Genomic DNA, 23,268 nt, shown 5'->3' with positions numbered 1-23,268 from the left:
TACTATAATTATAATGAATATTTGTCATAGAATTTAATTTTTTTGCTGAAACATTAATATTTTTTTATTACAGAACAGAAATTTTTTAAATAAAGGAATTTATTTTAGACTTGTTTTTAAAGTTACCATCTTTTGAATTTTAAGGACTAATTTTAGTCTTGCTATCAGGACTTCAGAACCCCCCTCCCCATCCCTTAAAAAAATCCTAGATTCACTACTGCTTGTACATTTTTAATAATATGTATTATAATAATATACGATTGTTCATGGTATTGGTTATGTCACTTGTCATCAGCGTATACCTATTTTGTTTCGTTTTCTGGAACATAGGTTTGCGAAATATTATGGCTAACGTTTTCCGTGTTTTGATCACATTTACAGTCTTATGCGGCATTGCCGTTTCTTCTAGCCATGACCTCGTGAAATTTCGCCGGACGTACCCGATTATTGTTATTCGCACTGTTTCAACAACATAGACTGACAATGCGAACTAAAAGTTTGAATTATAATAATTTTTGCTACGATGTTTGTTTTACGTATTTAAAGTAAAACTATGAGAAAAACAATTATTAATAATGATTCATATTATATAATGTAAAAAAAAAAACATAAAACAACGACCAATATTTATGTACAAATTAAAAACGTTTACTTATATAATAATTATTATATTTCTATTACTTATTATTATTATAAAATCGCCTACTAGTGCGCGCACAAATATATACACATACAGAACAGCCATTATTAACGTACCGCAGTCACCGCATCATCGCTACCCACCTCTCATTGTACCAATTTCCTACACGTTATCGTCGTTGTCTATAACCGCGTGTATACATTTCAAACGAAAAAAATTATGAATAATTTGACGTATCATATTCTAGCGAAAACCCGTACGTAACGTTTGTTGTTTGTTTTTACGACGGTTAAAAGTTTTTTTTACCTCGTTAATTTTTGTTATTTTTTACCTCAATAAAATGTCTGATCCGTCTATATTTTTGTCTCAACTTTGCGGGAATTTTTTTTTTAAATATTTGCAATCTATACTAAAAGTAGCATAATAAAAAAATTAGATAAAATAAACAAATGAATAATTTTTTAAATATACATGAAAATATGAGAGGCAATCCATTAGCTGCACATTTGAAGGGAATTAAAATAAAAATGTATATAATGTATATGTTTATTGCCATTCTCGAACAGCAACACTCAATTGCGATCGTATTCAGTTAAAAATGAACTGTATTTTGACATTTTATTCTCTTAAACTATTAAATTATAAAACTATATAAAATTAAACATTACTTACATATCACTTAGCACTATAACTGAAAGAAAATATTATAATTAATAATATTATCATTTGGTACATTTAGATTAGGTATACAAAATAAAAAATAATTCTTCATGTAATTCAAACTTTTTAAACGTAATGACATGAATTTTATGCATATGATTAATAAATAATATTAATTAACATATTGAATTGTAATATATTCCACCAAGAATATTATTTCAAGAAGTTTTTGTGCTTGATAACCTAACAAAGTTGACCTTATAAAAATAGTGCATTAACAAAATCCATATATTAATTGGATGGCTTAACTATATGATAAAATTAAAATTTTTGTTTTTCAGGATTGATCTTCGTAAATAGACAACAAGTGGATTTTTGAAGAATTCTTCTACAATAAAGTGGTATGTACTTATACGAATTACATTTTATAACAGTATAAAAGATTAGTGCAATATAAAATATGTTGTCATTCGGTTCTATCGTTGTGTATGTAACCTTTTCTGTAAATAACATTGTATTATGGGTTACGACTTTTGGTAAACAATTAATAGTTTACCTTACCATGTAAAATAAACAAATTAAAAATACGTTTTAATATTCATTATTAAACAACCTTTATATCCCCTTGCGTTGAACGAATAAGTTCTTCGACAAAAAAGTAACAAAGTGACTAAGGACTTAGCCAAAAAAAAACAACATTCGATGCTCAGTTTTATAATATTCTTACCGTTCTTGGTATTATATAGGTATTATGTAGCTTAAATTTTTCGCAAAAGATAATAAAAAGAAAATAATAAACTATGAGTAAGTTAAAATTTTAAAACGATCAACAATTATATATATCTACTTAACATTAACCATATACAGACATTGTATAATTATAGTATCTTTTATATAATAATTTACAAAATAAAAGATATTTACGGAAATTCTATAATAATTTTAAAAAAAATGTATTATATTATGTTTTAAAATATCATCTTACTTTAAATCGATTTATTATATAATATATAATTAATTATTTATTGGTTATGCTGTTTTAGCTCATGTGCCTCATTTTATTATTATTTGATATACCAATGTAAACGATGCATGTGATATACAGTTTATAAACATTTTGTTTAGCTTTGAAATCTAAATAGATAATATCAACAATATCAATAAGTAAATGTGTAAATAGGTTTTTAGAGAGATTATTTGATAATTATAAATTGAAATTAAACTCTAGCAAGGAACATATTGACTTCTGCAAGTAATAAGTAACCTTGTAGCTCGTTATTCGTTTGTAGTTTAAACGTAACCAAACTAAATTAAACGTGCGATACGTTTTCAATGTATACACTACACATATAACTTAGGTATAGTCGTTATAGGCATGTAAACGTATATATTATACGAGTATGTAGTTTAGTCTTCGAGTGCAACTTTGTTAGGTTGTGGGCCAGAAAATGTGCTATGTACATTTTATAACCTAACCCCTTAATCTGCCCCCTTACTTAGACAACATTTAATTGTGCCATTGTTATGTTTCGTATAATAACATTACGTATGTTGTAATAGCTATAATAAAAATTTAAACTTGCGTTTTACTCATAATCCGGCAATTTAAATAAAATAACTATTTTATTTTTTAATTTAAACAACCAACAAATTTGGAATACGTTGTTTAAAGTATAATATGCATTTATATAATAGTTTCCATATTCCACGTACGCCAATAACATGTCGAATAGAAATTCTACATTACGATCATTAAATTATGATTGTCGTTGGATTTTATAAGTTTTTCCACGCGTGTACTTTTATTGCTTTGAAACAATTATAGGAAAAAAGTGTAGGCGTATATAGGTAAATAGGGTGATAAAATGTATTGGCGGGGAAGGTTTACTGCAATTACTGTATCTCCCATAATATATTTTAATGTGCAAATTCGTTCGTGGGGCTGTGCCCTCCGCCAATATATTTGATCAACCTACGCTTATACTTGTTTCATTTAAGAAATTGTCTCTTGTTGAGTGTTTAGAAATTAGAATATTGAAATAGGTACTATAGAAGAGCCATATTTAAATTCAAATAAATTCAGGAAAATTTGTATTTTAATGTTTTTGAAATTATACCTTGTTTAATCAACAAAAAAGTTGTCCATATCGGTGGCTAAGCCCCTTAAAAATTCTAAGAAAACGAACAGGTTTTTGCTGAAATCTTTAATTCCAAATGAAAGATAAAACTTCGTAGTTATTACACTCATTACGTGTTTGTGTTTAGTGTTTCGTATTTAAACGTCGCGCAGTTAGGTAAGTATAGCCACTGGCCTCTCTCTCTGTTGGTGGTGTATTCACGTCGGACGGATACACACACGCACGCGTGAACATCATTGTTAATGTACACTATTTATTATTATTCTTTTTTTTTTTTTTGGCAACCTCGCCTGATGCACTTTTATTGGTTTTGGTCCAATATAAAGAGCAGCAGAGGTAACAAAAAAAAAATCACATACGCCACGAATCGCATTCTCATCTCGTGTTATAAGACGGTCTGAGCTTTAAACGCAAAAACATCGTATTTTAGATTAATATTTTTTTTATACATACACATTATATTATATTATTATTTACCAATACAAACGGCACTAAAGAGAAAATAGTATAGATCTCGTGTGATATATATTTACGAGGCCGTGATACATAATATACGGTAGTTTATTAATCAGTTTCTATTTATTTTAATGTCAGAAATAGGTACATAGGTGCTAACAAATATTTTTTGTTTGCACATTGGCAATTGTATGAGCGAATAGAAAAGTTCAAGATCGCTCATCTGCTTCCGCCTTCGATATATTTATTTTATTATCGTTATTAAATAACAATAATAATATTATAAATATTATAATAATATACAATTATGTCATATGATTAAAAATATACCATCTAGTATTCAAAGCTTCATAAAATGTAAAAAAAATTGTAAATATTATACAACTTTTACGCAATTTGATAGTTTTCTTAACGTGCATTAGGTTTGAACTTATGCGAACAGCGTTCGTCCAAATACCTACTAACCAAGTACTTAGAAAAATAATTAATATACAATTATAATGATTAATAAATGATGTGGTATATGCGATCATCATTTTGATATTTTATTAATTTTATTGAATAATGCTAATGATTTGATATATATACCTAATATCTAGTATGTTTAAATATTTATATTTTGATTTATTTATTTCGTACAGATTATAACAATTTACAATGTCTATATAGCCAATAAACTAATTGTAAATTCTATTTTTTTCCTTATAAAAAATACTGTATTCCATAAGGTTATATAAGTACAGACAATCTATAATGATTATTGATTACTAATTTATGCTTTTGATATAATATGCTGTACAAATTCGCCGCTAAAAAAAGTTTAATCGTTCAGAAGTACTTTATTTTTTTTTAAAAAAGCATGTTTTTGTTTGGACATTTTTGTGTTTTTATTATTAAATTTATCAAATAAATACACGAATTTTTTATTATAATAGTCATGAATTCAATGTACATCAATTTAATTAGAGCTGTTGTTTTTATGTGGATCAGTTAAATTTGTTTGAATATACAATTATACATTTTCTTTCTAATCTTTCTTCGTACTAGTTATGTGTGATTATGAAAACATTAAATTTTTATATTGAAATGAATCATAGGTTTTTAAGTATAATAATTAATAAATATAATACCGGATCATATGATAATTTATATTTTTCTTAAAATAGTGTAAACAATATACTTTATACATGATTGTATTATATATGTATTATGCTCTTGACGTTAATTCTTCAACATTGTTTTTATATATGCAATAGTATATTGCATGTAGTAGAAACCATCATAAATATTTTATATAAAGTATAAATGAGTTATTTCTCGAACCAATAACGTCAAATTAAAACATAAAAAAATGAGTTACCATAAGATGTATTTCAAATTTCAATCAGTCTTATCTTCTTTAAAAACAATTTTTATAACAATTAAATAGTTTATGAAAAACTGGTTGCTTATTATAAGACTAAAAAAATTACTCGTGTAATCAAGTGATGAATGAAAGGGTTTTATTTGTTTTGGAAATATTTATTTAGTTGCACCAATTACAATAATACCGTATTCGGTATTTAATAAAAATATAAAACTAAAAATAGTATATCCTAATATAGTTCATATAATTTATTTATGTTTTACTACTATTTCAGGTAGAACTGTTACTTGCATCATAATAATCTTAATATTTTCATAATACTAAAATGAAAACAATTTTTAATAGTAAAATAATTTTAAAAAAATTAATAGAAGTTTTAAAAATTTAAATTTTAAGTGTTTGTAAAATATAAATTAAAATATATGTAAATAATTTAAAACAGTATAATTACTAATAAGTAATATTAATAAATATGTTATGTTTGATTGTTGTGATAGTTTTACATTATAACACTTTTCTTCTAATGTCACTGTGTAAATGAAAAAAAAAACGCTTTGAATATGCTTTCGTTTAAAAGTTTTTGTCTTTTCTCTGATTTCCATTGCACCATCCTACCTATTTTGCATCTTATCTTTTAAGTAAACTGTTAATATTTTATATCTTTACAGTTAACTCAAACTGTGAGGTAGTAAAAACAGCAACGCATATCTAAGTATTCGTATATTAATAATTAATAAACAAATCTGGGACTTTTAAACGCGGAACACCCAACTACGTATATGGTGGTCAGTAAAAACAGAAGTAAAATATACACACATGTTTATAATAATTTATAACCTATATGAACCATATAAGTTAAAACTAGGAAATCATTTTTATCCCGTAATAATATTATGATTAATGAAATAGTCGTTTTAATCAAATTATTTCCGTGTATTAAAACGTCCCTAAGTAAATCCAACCGTTCTTGTGACGTGTCAAAATTAAAAATAACTGTTTATAACTTAACTGTTTTTTTTTTTTTAAACGACTGACTTCCTGATATCCTTATTAGCCCCTGACCAGATGCATATACACATAGCGGTTGCGGTTCGTGAAATATTCCCGTTAGAGATTCGTCGACACGTAACTATATACAATTTGTTACAAATAACGTTGTTGAGTCGTTATTCCCAGCATTTTTGTATTTTATTATTCACGCCTGTTCATTTTTCGTAGACTTCTTAAAAATTAAGTTCTTGAAATAAGTATTTGAATTATTATATCTATACACGTGAAATTCGAGTTTTTAGTATTATGATTTGAGATTTTTTATTATACAATTTTTTATTGACAAATTAAAACTACCAAAACAAAAATCATTCGATTTTAAAATAATTTAATTGTGTGCATTTAATATTTTAATATTATATCAAAACAGAATATTATTATCTGATCTAAATAGTTATAACAACAAATTAGTGTCGTTGTGAATCGATAAGTAAATATTGCAACAACTTAAATTTATCATGCATTCACGTGTTGTTGTGGTGTTTATCAACATGTCTGTGGAACGAAATCTTTGCGCATAATCCGCGAATAATTATTTCCATTTGATTGTTTTAACTCGCACTGCAGTAATTTTATTATAAATATTCAAATATGTTATATGGACCCATTGGACCCGGTTCGAATAAATAGCGTACATCAATTCTGATATACCACATAATATTATAATATATTGTGGTATTTTTATATGTTAATAATCAAAATGTATGTAAGTTATAGTATTTAAAACTCGCGAAAATTCGAGTCCGGATAGTTTAAATGTGCATAGATATTGATAGAATCACTGGTTTGAAAATAATACGTTATATCATTCATTATACATATTACATACTAACATACTACTGATACTATTCGGTCTATACGTATAATATACTATTATAAAATTACTAATTAGTATATTTCATTATTTCGTTTATAATTTTTCGATCTTTTATTTTTCGTTCACCGCAATGAATTATAGAACGATGGTGCACCGGTGCAGATATCCCCCGGTGCAACAGCCTTTTGCGGAATGTGCGCGTGTTGGTGTCTCAGTATAATCGGACAGTCAGTTTGCTCAGGCAGTGGCGACGGCGGCGATCGATAACGTCGCCTTGAGCGCTATCTGTACGCGCACCGTGTGGTCGGTAAAAGCGAATAATAGGTAATAATTCTTAATTACAATATTCACATACACGTTTTTATTACGTTTATTAATATTATTTTCGTGTATGTTCGTGGTATCAAAATGTAGGTTTATAATATTTTTATCTCGTATTTACTACGCGTATTGGGTGTACTGGTCGCCGCTATTGCACTGTAATACAGGCACACGGCCGTCGACCGACGGACGACGGCCGCCGCCTCGATTCAACTTCGACTATAACGAAAGAATTTGGGTCAGTGTCAATGCAAACTTATTGCTCAACCGTGGTAGCAAACACGTCACTGTCATGATTACCGTTGGTATCACTTTCGTGTAACGCATCAACGCCGCGTTGTCGCGGTATGCGATCATCTCGTTCGATTTATCATTATTATGATCAGTAAACTAAATGCGAAAATAAAAATATAATATGTATTCGATCACTTATAGCCTCTAGGACGGTTGAAACTTCAAAAACTTTCAGGCGAATAATGTTTACCTTGATATTTTATATAGTGTAGCTATATATACGTACATAAATTATTTCCTAATAACAATATTAACAAAATTGTACTCATTAAGTTAAAATTAAAAGCTCTCGTGTATAATTTTATATTATTTTTGCGTGTATGATATTCAATTATTTCAATTATTATTTTATAGAACTTTTATCGACTCAATCGAACAATCGGATGATACCGATTTGGAGGTCACTAATAGACTACGCTGTTATTGACCTAGTTTGCATAATATGTGATACCAGACGGCAGACAGTGTTTATTGTCTAAAACAGCATATGCCATATTCTATTATGTTTCACGTAGGTATCAAAATAAATATAATATATAGATATACCGGGAAAGGTGTGGTTCATGAACATTACTAATGACGTTCGTACAACATTTAGGAGATAATTTACATATTAAATTGTGTTTAGCTGTCTAGAGTAAAATTCCCAAAGTTTCAGTGTAAAAATATCAACGAGTAAATACAATATTTGTCGTTTTTTTTTATTTTAAATAGCCGAAAATATTTGATTCAAAACGTTTTCTGTCTGTTTAATTTGTCCTTTATGATTTTATGTGCATCTATAATAAATCGGAGAAAATACTGTTTGATATGCAATAACAATGCTAATACCTAAATATACACAATTTTACACAATAAATCATAATATTATGATTATATTACTACTTTATTTATGAGCATACGTTTTCCAATTAAGTCAAATTTTAACAGTTCATCCCAACCTTACATTACTGCGATAAAATACAATGGTCAACTAGGTACCTGTTTGTTGCTGTATTCCTGTCTATTATTTCACCACCCCTTCTCCTATATACACAAATAGACGACGTCTCTTGAAACTTTGACCTTTATTCAGTGTCAATACCAATAATACCATTGTCCATTGAATATAATTTTTTCTAACAGATATATATTATTATATAGAATATATATAAACATATATATATATTATAATTACATTATGCTATAACGCCTATAACTATCCAAATTCAAAGCCATGATTCATTTGATAATATACTCTCCGTATTTTCTTTTTCTATATACATCATTCAAATTTTGTGCAAATATACTTTTAGGCACGTTTATAGAGTAAAATAATTCGTACACGTCTGCAGCATAAATTAACGACAGATGGCATTAATATTTCAACTACTATCTAATACAAATACCGAATACATATACGACCACTGAACACAACAATTTTGACGTTTCAGAGATAACTACAATTTCGAGATAAACCATAAGTCAATCATTACATGATTAATACTGTTAATAGCTAAATCTGGTGGTTTTGATGATATAATGGAGCCGGGCGGATATAATGTATATTATGCGTTAACAATAATCTTTGCCAAAAACACGTGTTTTCGAGAATCTTATATGGTTACACATAAATACACAATATACATCACATTAAACATTATAGAGACTACCCCGTACATCAGTACATGCCACATGTGACAGTAACGTTTGGGTGGCTTAAAGATGAGAAAAAATTAAAAATTAAATAGATTTTTTAAAAACTAATCTTTGGCTAGACAGACACGCATGAATACGAAAAAACGTCAATTATATTTCAACGCCATTGACTGGTGAAAGGGTGAAAGAATAGTTATGATGTTTTAACTTTTTACGCCCTAGTCTATTAGACTTCTTATAGCTATATATACCGTTTACCTATGTTACATCGTATTTAATTTTTAAAATTGTTTTACCTCAAGTCAATAAAATAATGTATTATTTAATTTTATTATTTCTTTATGATATTTTGAAATATCTAATAAATTATAATATATTTATGTGCGTATTGGTCGAATAAATGATATTTATGTTATCATATTATACCATTCGTACTGTACAAAATTTAAATTTTCACCAAGATTCTTTAAATGTGGTAAATAATGTTTAGTAGTTCGTTGTATTTTTATTTATTCTTTTTTTATCGAACTCGCGTACGTCACGTCGACTTCTACGAATTCCGAAACGCGTGCACGAATCCGTGAGGGTTACATATACATTATAGTAATAGCGAAGCAGTGAGCTATGGAATTCTTGGTTCTGTTTGCTACGCAAGCCGTATCGAAAGAAAAAAATAATAATAAAAGAAAAATACAGTCGTTATATCATACATTTTATTCTTTTATGCATCGCGAGTAAACATAAATTATAATTGCTATTGTCTCGTTTGTATATGATAAAAAAATGATTTCGTCGTTTTTCTCGCTATAGCATATATCCTTTTCTAACTCTCCACCTTGCCCAACTGCCAACCGTTCTCATCCGCCAAATCTTTTGATATGTTATAATAAAAATAACGTATTTCAATGAAATCTGCCGTCGCTGCAGTGTAGCCGAATTGATGTGTATTTCGCGGTAATTTATATATTATATTATAATGTATTGTTTACAATCTATATTATGTATAATTAGCGATTTTGATCCTAATATTTGATAAGTTGTGTTTATATAATTTGTTTCTAAGTTTCCAGTAGGCCTCTAAGTGTATGATTTAGGTGACACTTTGGGTTGTTTGGTGTAGACTTTAGGTATAAAGTTGGGCGATTAGACTATTATGATAATGATACATTCATTTTGTTATGGAGTCTGAAAACAAGGTGGATTTACGGTGTGAGGGGGTCACAGGTGGGTCGCCCTTTTAGCATGTGTTAATGTGTAAATATGTTGTAACTCATCATAGTATCTAAAACATTTATTATAATTAAAAATTATTTCATATCATATACCCATCACCTATGTATAAAATGTAAAGCTCATAAAATTACTCCTCGTGTGCCTATACGAATTATATATATATAATATATATATTTATATTGTATCAACTTAAAAATAGAGAGATTTATGTGAATACGCAAAATATTTTCGACCCTTCCTTTTTGGACTTGTCAAGAATTTCCACTTTCTGAAGTAGAATGGGGGAGACGATGTTTTTTTTTACAGTTTTCGCTTTTAAGTCTTCGCGTAACAAGTCTAATGTATATTTAGTACGCAATAACGAACGCGAACTGTAGCGATGGTATTCCCCTCCGAAACAATTTTTCGCAGATCATAATGATATCATACTACTTACTACTGTATTATAATGGTGATGATAATAATAATAATAATAATAATAATAATAATAATAATATATATAACTCGCGACCGCCGGGCGCGTCTTTCCCCGCCGCTGCCGCAGGTGCGTCAGGGATTTCAGACTCGATACAAAAATATAACAACGCAGACAGGTGTTGTCCCGGCAGACCGTCGACGCGACGGCGGCAACGACCCCACCCTATTCATGCTCATATTGTATATATTTTACATATATATATTATAAGCCTTCAGTTATTGCTTATTGTATACATACAGACGCACTCACACACACTCCAGCGGAATGCGACGTCGGTTTTTTTCCGGGAGGGTGATTCCCGATATTCACGACGCATTTTATGTATAGGTACTACGTCGTATTCTTCCGTGATTTTTTGTTCGAGTGATCGCGCGTTCGTGTTTGCGATAAATAAATCGGCGAAAGTGTACGGCGACAGTTAAAAAAATCCAATAGCATAATGACTTAATAAAATGGCGTGTGAAATCAGAGATTTGTAGGTCAATGTCTGTATAAATAGTAACTCGGCCGCCGAGAATAGACCGTCGTTTTAAATATAATATATTTTCGACGTGAATGTACGAAAGCGCGTGTCTAGTCGTCTCGAGTATTTATGGACAATATATTTATATTAATAAATAATAATAATATATACTATAATAATGTAACAACATAAATATTATACATATACATATGCATATAAGCAATACGACGAAGGTTTAATAAAAAAAAAATTTAAGGTCAGTCATGATGAATAATATCACGCGGGGCTTATGCTAGTATAGCGAGGGTATTTTATTTACGAACGCATTTCACGTAATAATTATTCGGAACAACGATTATTAAAATGAATAAATCATGTTATATTTATCATACCGCGAATATAAACGCGTATAATTATAATGTATACATATATCACATGCTTCGCTCTGCTTACATATCAAATTGTGATTAATAATTGTATGTGATTGTGATATAATAAAATAATATATTGTCTCGTCAGTCGTATGCTACTTTCGTTATTATTACGCTGTTTTTTGTTGAATACGTGTTTACTTGCAAATCGATTTATCGTATTTTTTTTTTATTCCTGAGTTACACCGCATTATAGAATTGTGTGGCTTACATTATGATATCAGTGACGGTCAAACGATATTTCGTATTAGTTTGAGGGGCGGCGAAGAGGTTGATTTTTTATCATCATAGGCACGATACATTAGTACTTAGTAGAATACAAATATCCGTGAAAAAAAATAAAACTATCATGAGAAACAAGATTAGATATGAAATTATCGAGAGCTTAGATTATGTGATCTATAAGATCGAGAGTTTATTGTTTTCATTGAATTATAAGAAATAAACATTTTTATATTAAAAAATATTAATTTTGTGTTGATGATTTAACTTATCACATTGTATATTATATATTATGTATAATAAATATTACTACTGACGTTATAATTGTTTTTTTATATAATACGTAAATAATATAGTATAATATTATATTATTGTCATTTTTTTTCTTTTCTCAACCATTTGGCCAACCCTTGCATGATTCGATAATAAAACACATAATATTATATTATAGCTGCAGAAGTATGCCGTTTGACAACCTTCACTATATAAACCGCTGCTACCGCTACTGTACAACACTACGACCACGGACCGCGGTCGTGTGTGTGTCGATGACGCGCGATACTCGCCAAAACAAAATATCATTTTTGTGGCGGTTCAGTTGTACGTTACCTACGCGAAATATTATAATAATGTGGGCTTAAAGATTTTCTGTATGCTCATTTTCCCTCAGCTGTTACGTATATGTTTGTTGACGTGACGCATTTATATTTAAAACTCGGTCTCTAAATCCGTCCGCCGAGGTATCTATTTTGGCTTCGCTATCGATCCGCGCGTAATAACGGACGAGGGTGGACTGCCGTCGCCACCGATTGGGCACTGACGAGTGGAGAGAGGAGCCGCACACGATAAAATACGCGCTATTCGCACGCCGCAGACGATGACGTCACCAAGCGGCTGCGGCGACGTTCCGAAACGCAATTTCGAGAAAATGTTCATCCCACCCGCGGGTACACGTTTTCCTCCTACGCCACCGACTAATCGCCACCAAATCGTTTTTTTTCCCGCACGAAATCTCGTCGATATTTGCAAAGGCAGACAATAATAATATACTGCTGATTCATTGACGGCGTAACGACTAGTGTCTAGTGTATTATAATCTATATTATTTAGTGTTGCAATACTCGTATTATCATTTTTTCATGTCCTTTTGTCGTCTACTGTCTTAGTAGGTGTTAATTATCATTATACGTATTACGTGCTATCGCATAATACGCGTAAATTAACATTATTATCATCAGGCGCTGTGCCGTAATAATAATAATATAATACGCGTATTATAATATTATATAGGTACCTCAGCGAATGTGAGTTACATCGACGATCGGCTGCTTGCAGTCGTTATAGCAAACCCATAGTAATGCGTTACACAAGCCGATCGTGTTTACTTACAGTCTACCCCGTTAACGATTCGCACAGAACAAGATGAATGCGTCGCATAAAAGGCGAGTACTGTACATGTAATATGGTTTCTTTAGCATTCGTGTACCAGGTCAATGTAAAATAGTAATCTACCGTAAAATTCAAGTATTCATACAATTTTCATTAACGTTATTAAAAATAAATTAAATCGTCGAAAAAAAAGACATAACGACAATTTCAGTAGTAGTGCTATATTCATATTATACGAAAGTAATGTGTCGGTAGCCGTCGAGAATTATTTATAAAATTTGATAGATAACTGACTGAAATAAAAATTAAATGGTTGATTACCTGTCCTGATAAACAAAAAATGGTGTTTCATTTAGGTAATTATTATTTAGGTATTTATAATGTGTTCTATTTAAGGTTATCAGAAATATTTTCATCGACGTCACATGTTTGAACTTTCAATGTTACAACACACTTATACTTATTTAATTGTAATTTTCAATTTTATTTTCCTTCAGTGCCGATGGTATTCGTATAAAAATAGCTAAGAAGACTTTTTTAATGGTTTTTTTTTTTAATTAATGTTATTGCGATGACTAGTGAAACGTTTTACCATGGGATCCGGAAACCGAGGATGTAATGTAATTTGAATAACAATACTGCGATGTTTTTTGCTTGTCAACAATGAGGATCAAATATGTTTTAAATATTTTAATATTGATAGTGTGAGTCCGCCAATGCCCAACAACAAGTAATTTACTTACAAGTATTTCTGACTTGAAAATGTTTTGTGAAAAACTTCTTCGACTTTGAAACACGTTAATAATGAACCTTTTAATATAATACGTATGTACATTGAACTTGTTTCTAGACGTTTGGGCGTGTTGATATGTGTCAAAGTAAATATTGCTCGTCGTCGACGTATAATATAATATACTATTGACAAAACGTCATCGAGTGAAATACGAATATAATATATACATCAAAGAACCATAAACACGTGTTTTGTGATATAAATTTAAATTCGAATATGTTTCGCAAATAATATTACGATTTGACGTACCAATACGACAACGACCTAGTATGATTTAATCGGAATGATTCGTAGACCTAACTCCTAACAGCTCCTATAACCACAGTGATTTATCGATTGCGGTGAATTCTACGACCACATATTTTCGTACACCATAATTTCGTGGCAAATAAATTTTAACACGGGATGTGGTACAGCAACAACAAAAAGTGATTGCGGTAATGGTGACTTACACAAACATCTCGGTTCTTGGCGCAACAATTATCAAATGACAAAGTTCTTCTATTCGCGAAGCGTTGAAATGAAATATACTACGCGAGTTCAAAGGTTTTTTTTGTTCGTATTTATACTCGTAACTATATATTACATTATTATATAGACATTTATTTACTGTATATACTATACATATAGTGTACTTGTATTCGAATACGATATACGTATATATAGTATTTATATATGTATATAATGTAACGTGTAGTGTACTAATGTGTATACTCATACTTTATAGTCAACAGAACACGTACGTTACCCCAGAACTCATTATTTTCTCTCTAAACTTTGAATCGCGGACCGGGGATTTATTATTATTTTCATTTTCAAAGGCAGTACCTTTTATACATTCTTAACGTGGTTATTGTGCGTAATACAGTCGGCGCGCGCATGTCTGTGTGTATACGGTTGAACATTCATAATATATTATTCATTATAATATATAAGTAGTAAGTACCTATATATTATAACTGTATATATTATTATTTCGTTTAACGACAGTGTGCACACGTTGCAGTGATTCAGTCCGTAACGACCCCCAGCAAATAATACCCACGATACGTCATCGTAGATCTATTATAAACATAGTTATGATTATATATCAATACATAATATACACGGATTATTACGAGTATCTTTAAAGTTTATTATCCGTTGTATGTTAAAGTGTTAAACTATAACCAAAATACGGTTAAAAACCACATGCAAAAGTAATCGTAAGAATTTACGCGTGTCTTTCATACGTCGATAATTCCCAATATTCAAGTATTATCATGAAAGATATTCCATTAATATGTATCTTATAAATTATAATTTATATAATAACATACATTTTACCTTATATTTACAATACATGCGTAAATAAAACGACGACTGTAGGTATATTTTTCCACGTACCTGCGCCAAATATGCCGACTATATTATATTATGATACCACATCTAGTTTTATTTAATATAAAACGATTGCGATTCGAAAAATGTAAACACTTTCAAAATAACGTGCACGTATAGTCCGTATAGATATTGCGTGTAATATATGACGACGAGGGTTACTTAGAACCGCGTTCCGCGGTAGTTATAATACGAAGGTTTTCTGCTCATCGAAGTTCCCGGGCGTATACCTACGCTTTCCACGGCGCGTTTATACAAATTCGCTCCCGGCAAGAATTCCCTTTTTCCAACTTCTCTCTCTCTCTCTCATCCCTATCGCTCGATTTCATTTTATTTGTTGTCCGTTTCTTTCCATACTGATTATTATTTTTTCACTTGTTGCGAACGGTTGACAAGACACTCTCCGAGCATCTGCGTTGAGCGCTAGTCAAAAGTCTTATTTGTTCATCCAGGTATATACTATAATATATACTGCACTTCCTATATAATACACCCCACAAAAACAGTCGTCACTACCACCCTGTCGTACATTATGATACACAGTTGATGCTCGCGTGGTGCACCGGCTATAGAATGTATACACTATACATCATATATATTACAGGTGTGTCGCACACGCGTCACAGTGTGCACGCACCGGAAACAAGGGTTTATAACGAATAACGATATATATTATAGTAGTGTTTGCCGCGAAGGCGCACGACCCGTAACATCCTATACAATATATGATAATATAATATATATAATGTAATGTGTGTTGTGTGTGATCCTAATTTATATGCCTACAGCCTTCGTAGTATTGATGTATTGAGCAAGTGCAAAGTTTTCGTTGAGTTTCGAAAAGAAAATTATAACATCTCCTCCGCCACCCATTTATGGCAATAACGAAAACTGCAGCCTTCGTCGACGAGTTTTTTATTACTGGTGCAGTCGCCGCGTGCATGATGCACATTATATTTTTATACAAATTATAATAATATTATATAATGTAATACATATAGCAAACGGCTAGAACGTGTTTTTTTGCGTTAAAAACTTTATCGTGTGTGTGCATCGACAAATACGACATTGCCATTGTGTGCCGTTCGCGCGCGCGGTCGAAACTTCCGCGTAACTGCGACGGTAATACGGTATTATTATAATAAGTAATAACAATAACGACAACCCCGTTTGGTGTGTAATATATTATTGTTGTCGTCGTACACCACCAGCTACACACGTATATGCGACGTACGTTTATATATATATATATATATATATAATAGTTTTATTAATATTAACAATATTGTGTCGCCTGCTCTAGTCGTGCTCGCGTTTACGGCCTCTATATACGGTAATAACAATAATTATTAAACGACGGCGATGGCCGAGGTGGTCGTATCACCGCCGCCCGTCGAAACGTCGTCATTAACGCCGCCGCCGCCGACGTCGCGCGCGTTATATAGTTTTCAGTTTTTACGAGCGCGCGCGCGACGTCTACAACACCGTGCACCGTAACCGCCACCCTCTTCGCCATCACAACCGGGGTGTAGCCCGCCACCCATCCGCCCTTCAGACTACTCCCGCTTACACGCGCAAGCACACCCACACACAAACACACGATGATATACGTTACACACACACACACACACACACACATATATATAAATAATATACCCGACACGAAAGGGGTCTTGGCGATTTTTACCCCGCGCCCCCGCGCCGATCGTAAACGACGGCAATCAGGGCGGAGAGGGGAGATGGTCATATTATATAAAGCGCGCAGACGGTGCGGTGGGGCGGCCATTGTGCCCACCCGTGCACCGGCGATGACTGGGGGTTTCCCCTCGTGTACGTGCTCGTGTGTCGGTGTGCGTGTATGTGCGGCGCGCACATCGATCGGCGAGGAGGGTATATATAAACGCGCGCGTGGTGTCGGCGAAGCGGTGTGGCGTTAGCCCCGGGAACGCGTTCCGGAAACGATTCCCCTCTCGTGTTTTTGATATACATAACGTATATATATATATATATATGCTTATAATACATTGTATACACCTATATACATATAATACATTGTGTATATATATATATATATAAATATACGTGCAACCATCCCGACTACTCTCGCCGCCACTGTGGCGGGGGGCAGCACCTCCCTGAAATTAGAATCGAAACGCCGCCGCCACTTCCAATCCTGTCGTTAAACCGTGATGTGTATACTTAGGACGCCGGGAAATGGATTTGTGTGTGTGTGTTTTGAGCAACGCGTAGAAGACTCAAACTTGTGTCACCGGGCGTGATTCCGTATAGTAGGCGAACAAGACCATTGTCAGCACTGCATGTGCTTTTTAGTACCTTTTTCGCGTACCATTTTACACCCATAACGATACGTTATGGCACGAGAAGAGAGCAGGTTAGTGATATATGGTTGATGTGTAGGTGTAACGTGTATACAGAAAAAGGAGACGATGAGATTCGCGCAAACTAGGTCATCGCATTATACGCTGCGTGCAGATAGAAGTCGTGGTTTATACAATATATATACGTATACTAACTTCGTATCTGCTGGTGACCCAAAAACAAAAAAACGTAGTCGCGCTATTCGCGTTTACATATTATTATAATGTATTTAATATATTTAAATATTACATCTCTTGTATATACATACATGCTGCAAACAATAATGTCATGAACATTCAAACTGCCCGTGTCGCGTGCGTCCTTTTTACGTTAAAACAACACGATATGAACACTCGTTGGTCGCATGTGTGGTGCATCAGTGCTTTCCCTTCTCCGCGGCCGCCCAGTTTTGCGAAACGACACGAGAGTTTCAACGTTTCCGCTGCCACCCGCGCACCGGATTAACCGCGAACGCGATCAGCAACAATAAAAACGTCTCGGTGGTACGCGTTACATTATAATACGATATCATCGTCTGTTATCTGGGTCAGCCGTTTTCGATTCGTTGGCGTGTGCGAGCTTCACTGATATTATTATCTTTTGCGTTATATATATTATATATGTACGTATACGCCGTATACGGTACGACGCCAATCGCCTGAAATATTATTATCGTGTGCGCGACTACTTCGTATATATTCCATCCCCTCGTGCGTTGTAACAACATAATAATAATAATAATAATAATAATATGTATTTTGTATAATATTATTTCGTGTCGCGTTCAGACGAAGCCGGGGCGAGGTAAAAGCGGAAAAGCGCACAGACTAGGCAAATGCAAAATTACATAGCGAATCAACGCCGCGAACGTATACCGTTACGGATAATACCACGCGGCAGACAAGAGTAATGCGAACCATGTCCATGAATAATGTTTTACAACGCGATGTATAATTCATTAATTATACGCGTCGGAAAACAAACACTAATTATTATGCTTAAATACACTTTTATAATTGTGTTTATACGAGTATATATGTATAATAATATATTACGTGATAATATTATACATTGTGACAATAATATTATGACGTTGTACGCCGCGTATGTGCCGCGGTGGTGCTATGTGCATTTTTTTCCAGTGACACACAAAGGCTCGTTCGGGTTCAGGACAAGCAGTTTTGAAATTTGTTTGGAACACGTGTGTTCGGGTACACGGTCCGATATTATACCCGCACGCACACGTGACACATTGACAATATTATTTAACGACAGTAACAGCGCGCGGTTTAAACATAATAATATACAATATAGGTATGTATTACGACTTACCACTTATAATTTACATAGTTACATATTATGTATACTCAGCAATTGTGTACATACAACTATGAGCGTATAAAATAATCCGTAAATAACGATACTAAAAAAAAATTCGTCATGTCTCGAGCAAGGTTGTTGTTTCGTTTGGAAACGTGCCGCCGGTCTCCTCCGCGCGCGCGCCCGTGACAGAGTCGATATCGGACTACACACGACACTACGCCAGTACGCAAGAGTCGCACTGGGGTCCGATTGGTACGTTGTTGAAAAAAAACCAGCATATCCGAGAAGCACATTTCGCCAATTTTTTCAAATTTCAAATCTGTTGAAATATTTTCAAATTTTTTTTTATCGGATGATTTAAGTTTAACTCATCGTAAATTTAATATTGCATCGGGAGATGGTAGTTTTTCTTTTTACCAATGCTTTGCAAGCATATAAATTATCATTAATTTATACATAATTTATTATTTGCTAATACGATTTTTAAACTGAAAACCATTTATCTGGATATCGATCTTTAACGAATCTGTACGAGGTATTTCGTTATTTCGTCTACGTAATTTTGACATTTCATATTTTACCCTGAATAACTTAAATTAACTATAAATATTCTCTGTTTTTTTTGTTTATATATATATTATATTGTTTCTATAACAACAAATAACAATGACTTATTGTATATGGACTATGGACAATGGCCATTAGTAAACTCATTACTCATTCGTCTTACAAATAAATTAATTCATAATAATTTACCATCTATAACTGCAAACGCTATTTTAATCAAATTTTATTTATAACTTGTACCTAAATTATTTTTAATTTTCTATATTTATTAATATAAAGATAAAAACATAATTAGGATATTTAGGATCTCATGACCAAGTAATTTGAAAACAAGGTCAGTTATTGGTGAAAAAATATTGCCATTTCATGATTTTAGGAAATAATATCATACTATGTGGTTTGTAGGTAGGTAATACTCTGCGCGTATGCTGCGTAATCGCCCCTTGAAATGCCATCATCGCTGCTGACCTCAACTGCCCACTCACGCTCGTATTTATATAACACTAAACGGCTACTGAAGATTAACGGCTTAATTGATCAATAAGCAATTTATATTACATAGATACCATTTTCCGCCTCGACTATTGTATACGTCATCTGCACCGTAGCGAATGCGCACACCTATATAATAATAATAATAAATAATATTAATGTGTGTGAGCCGTGCGGGCTATACGTGTGTAATCGATACACGTGGTTTTCGCGCCAACCATTTTCACTGACGAGCATTTGATGGTTAAGCCCCGAGTGTCGAATTACCGGCGTTTTCGCTGATCCATACGAGATTTTCCGATAATATTTAATATATACTTAAAGTAGGTATTTCTCCTCGTCGAAGTCAATCGATCTGTTTAGTGATAATATTAGGATGTATAATATAGAATAGATGATATGTATTAATAAGAAAATATTACTAATTCGGAAATCGCAATGTAAAATTTGATCTTTATAGCACCACTTAACCCAAACTTTACCGCCAATACACATATCCGCTGCCATGCGATCGAGCTTATATTCTTAAACAAAATCTAGTTCCGTTCTATTGGTTATTTATGGTGGCTGTGGGAGGATAAAATAGCATCTTTTATGTACAATAAAGTACAATAATTTTTCGATAGTGGTTTTATTATTCACCCTACAAAATTCCTTAACACATAATAATAATATATTTACAGGGTTTTTGCCGACAACCTTAAAATATAACCCAAACATAATCCAAAAAAATGCGTAAAAACACACTAATAAGTGCAAAATAAGTTATAGTATCTAATTTTAGGACCTAATTTTTCAATTTGTCTATACCAAATTGACCAAAGTTATAGATCGCGTTGCGTTTACACTAACGATTCTAATTGAGGCGTATGATTCAAACAACTTATATAATGATTATAATATACTTATAGTTATAATACACTTATAAAAATGATAAATTTAATAGGAATAGCCAGTATATATATTTACAATTATATAAAATGATTACCTATACAGCCATCATATAATTTGTTACAATTTATAATGTATATACATAGATAATTCTACTGATCTCAATTAATATTGTAATTTTGTTTTTATAAAACAGAAAAATCTAAAGTATGTATGTATTAACAAGCTTAAAATTTAAATTGAGAGTTAATAATAAAAACAATTTGCTAGTTAAGATATTCTACTGGTAAAAAATATACAAAGAGAGAGAAAAAACTAACAGTTAATTAAACTTTGTCTATTTTGCACTAATTGGGCTATCTATGAAAAATCATGAAATTTGGATACCACCGTAAAATGTATAGTATTTATAGTTGAGTATGAGTATTGAGTATTATGTGTAAACCCGTAGAATGTATGTCATGCGTGTTATAATATATGTGATAAGTATAAAACAAACATAACTAACAAATAGAGCGGGCGCATGTTATTCGCAATGTTCGCAGTACCAGCTACCCACAGCTGCAGGCGAACCAGGCGCACTGCTGTGACAAGCGTGTACGGTTTAAAAGACCTTCAATAGATCGATCGTCGTCTGTTGTTATGTTCTTTCGCAGCCGTCAAGGAAAAATGAAAAAAAAAATGCATCGTCTTCAAACAACCTCCTGCAGTACACGATACGCAAAAACGAATTGATTTTCCGCTACCGTCGAGTTTGCATATTATTATTATATAATATAATAATATATATAGAACACTTGCTAACGCTATACATACAAGTATAAATAATGTACACTGCAGCTGCACCGTTGTAGTTTTACAATAATTGTACAGGTTTTACTCGAACACTACCTACTACTTGGTATCATATTAACTGTGCGCGCGCGCTATATCGTCGTTTATTCGTTCGAATTGATTACTATATCCTGAGTTTGACTGCGGTCAGAGTTTTATGAAAAGTTTGACGATTGTCATGTGAAAATGGCATTATAATATTTATATTGCAAGTATGTTGTACTAAAAATACACATTTTACACGCGTTGTTATATTCACACGAGGCTGGAATGAAATTCACAGCGCTCCTACGAATATACAATACACATCGTGTTTGTAATATTATGCATAAGCATAATATACGCATACATAGGAATTAAAGTATATATATTTATTCTATTGTGGAAAAATCGGATAGTTTCCGTCTTCTTAGGTATTAGAAGTAAATTAATTTAATTTCGCTCTACAGTTTACATGTACCTATTTCGGGGCTTCAGCTTTCGCACGTCACTGCAATCCTGCATGTGCCACTCTGCCACTACAAATTCAGGTTAGATACTGATCGCGTTTCTTTCGTTTATTGCACTAGACAAACATACGTATATCATCAAGTTCCATAGTTATAAATTGTAATAATATTAATAATATACGAACCTTTTTATCTGGACGGACATCACTACAGTAATAATATGCGTCTGCTTGACACATAAATGACAAATTGTTTCGCCAATGTCAAACCTGTGAAAAAACGACTACCGGTCGTTTCTATTTAAATCCGTCTAAAAGAAAGTTTTTTTTTTAAGAACTGAAATTATGCAAAAATATAAACTGATTGTTCATTTTTCACAGTCGTCCTACGAAAATCGAATACATCATGTCCACGTGATTTCGTATTAATAGTTGTTTAATAACAGATTTATATTTATGTTCGGTTGTGTTATAAAAATGTGAAATCGCCGTCAGTACCAGTGTTTGATATTTATCACATCGCCGCGTGTGTGTTTTATAATAACAAAATGTTTTCGATCTCATG

At 32.0% G+C, this 23,268-nt stretch overlaps 1 protein-coding gene across 2 annotated transcripts in view; it reads left to right on the top strand.

Moving 5' to 3' along the window:
• Positions 1 to 23,268, top strand: part of LOC113550512 (protein piccolo-like) — a 134,263-nt gene that overhangs the window by 12,771 nt on the left and 98,224 nt on the right. For both annotated transcript variants that reach the window (XM_026952390.1, XM_026952388.1), the window contains exon 2: positions 1,642 to 1,701. The gene's annotated coding sequence lies outside the window, so the exon portion shown is untranslated. The remainder of the gene's footprint in view (positions 1 to 1,641; positions 1,702 to 23,268) is intronic.

This window comes from Rhopalosiphum maidis, chromosome 4 (genome assembly GCF_003676215.2).
Source record: "Rhopalosiphum maidis isolate BTI-1 chromosome 4, ASM367621v3, whole genome shotgun sequence".
NCBI classification, from domain to species: Eukaryota; Metazoa; Arthropoda; class Insecta; order Hemiptera; family Aphididae; genus Rhopalosiphum; species Rhopalosiphum maidis.
The sequence above is the reverse complement of the archived record's forward strand: the minus strand, read 5'-3'. Positions and strand labels throughout refer to the sequence as shown.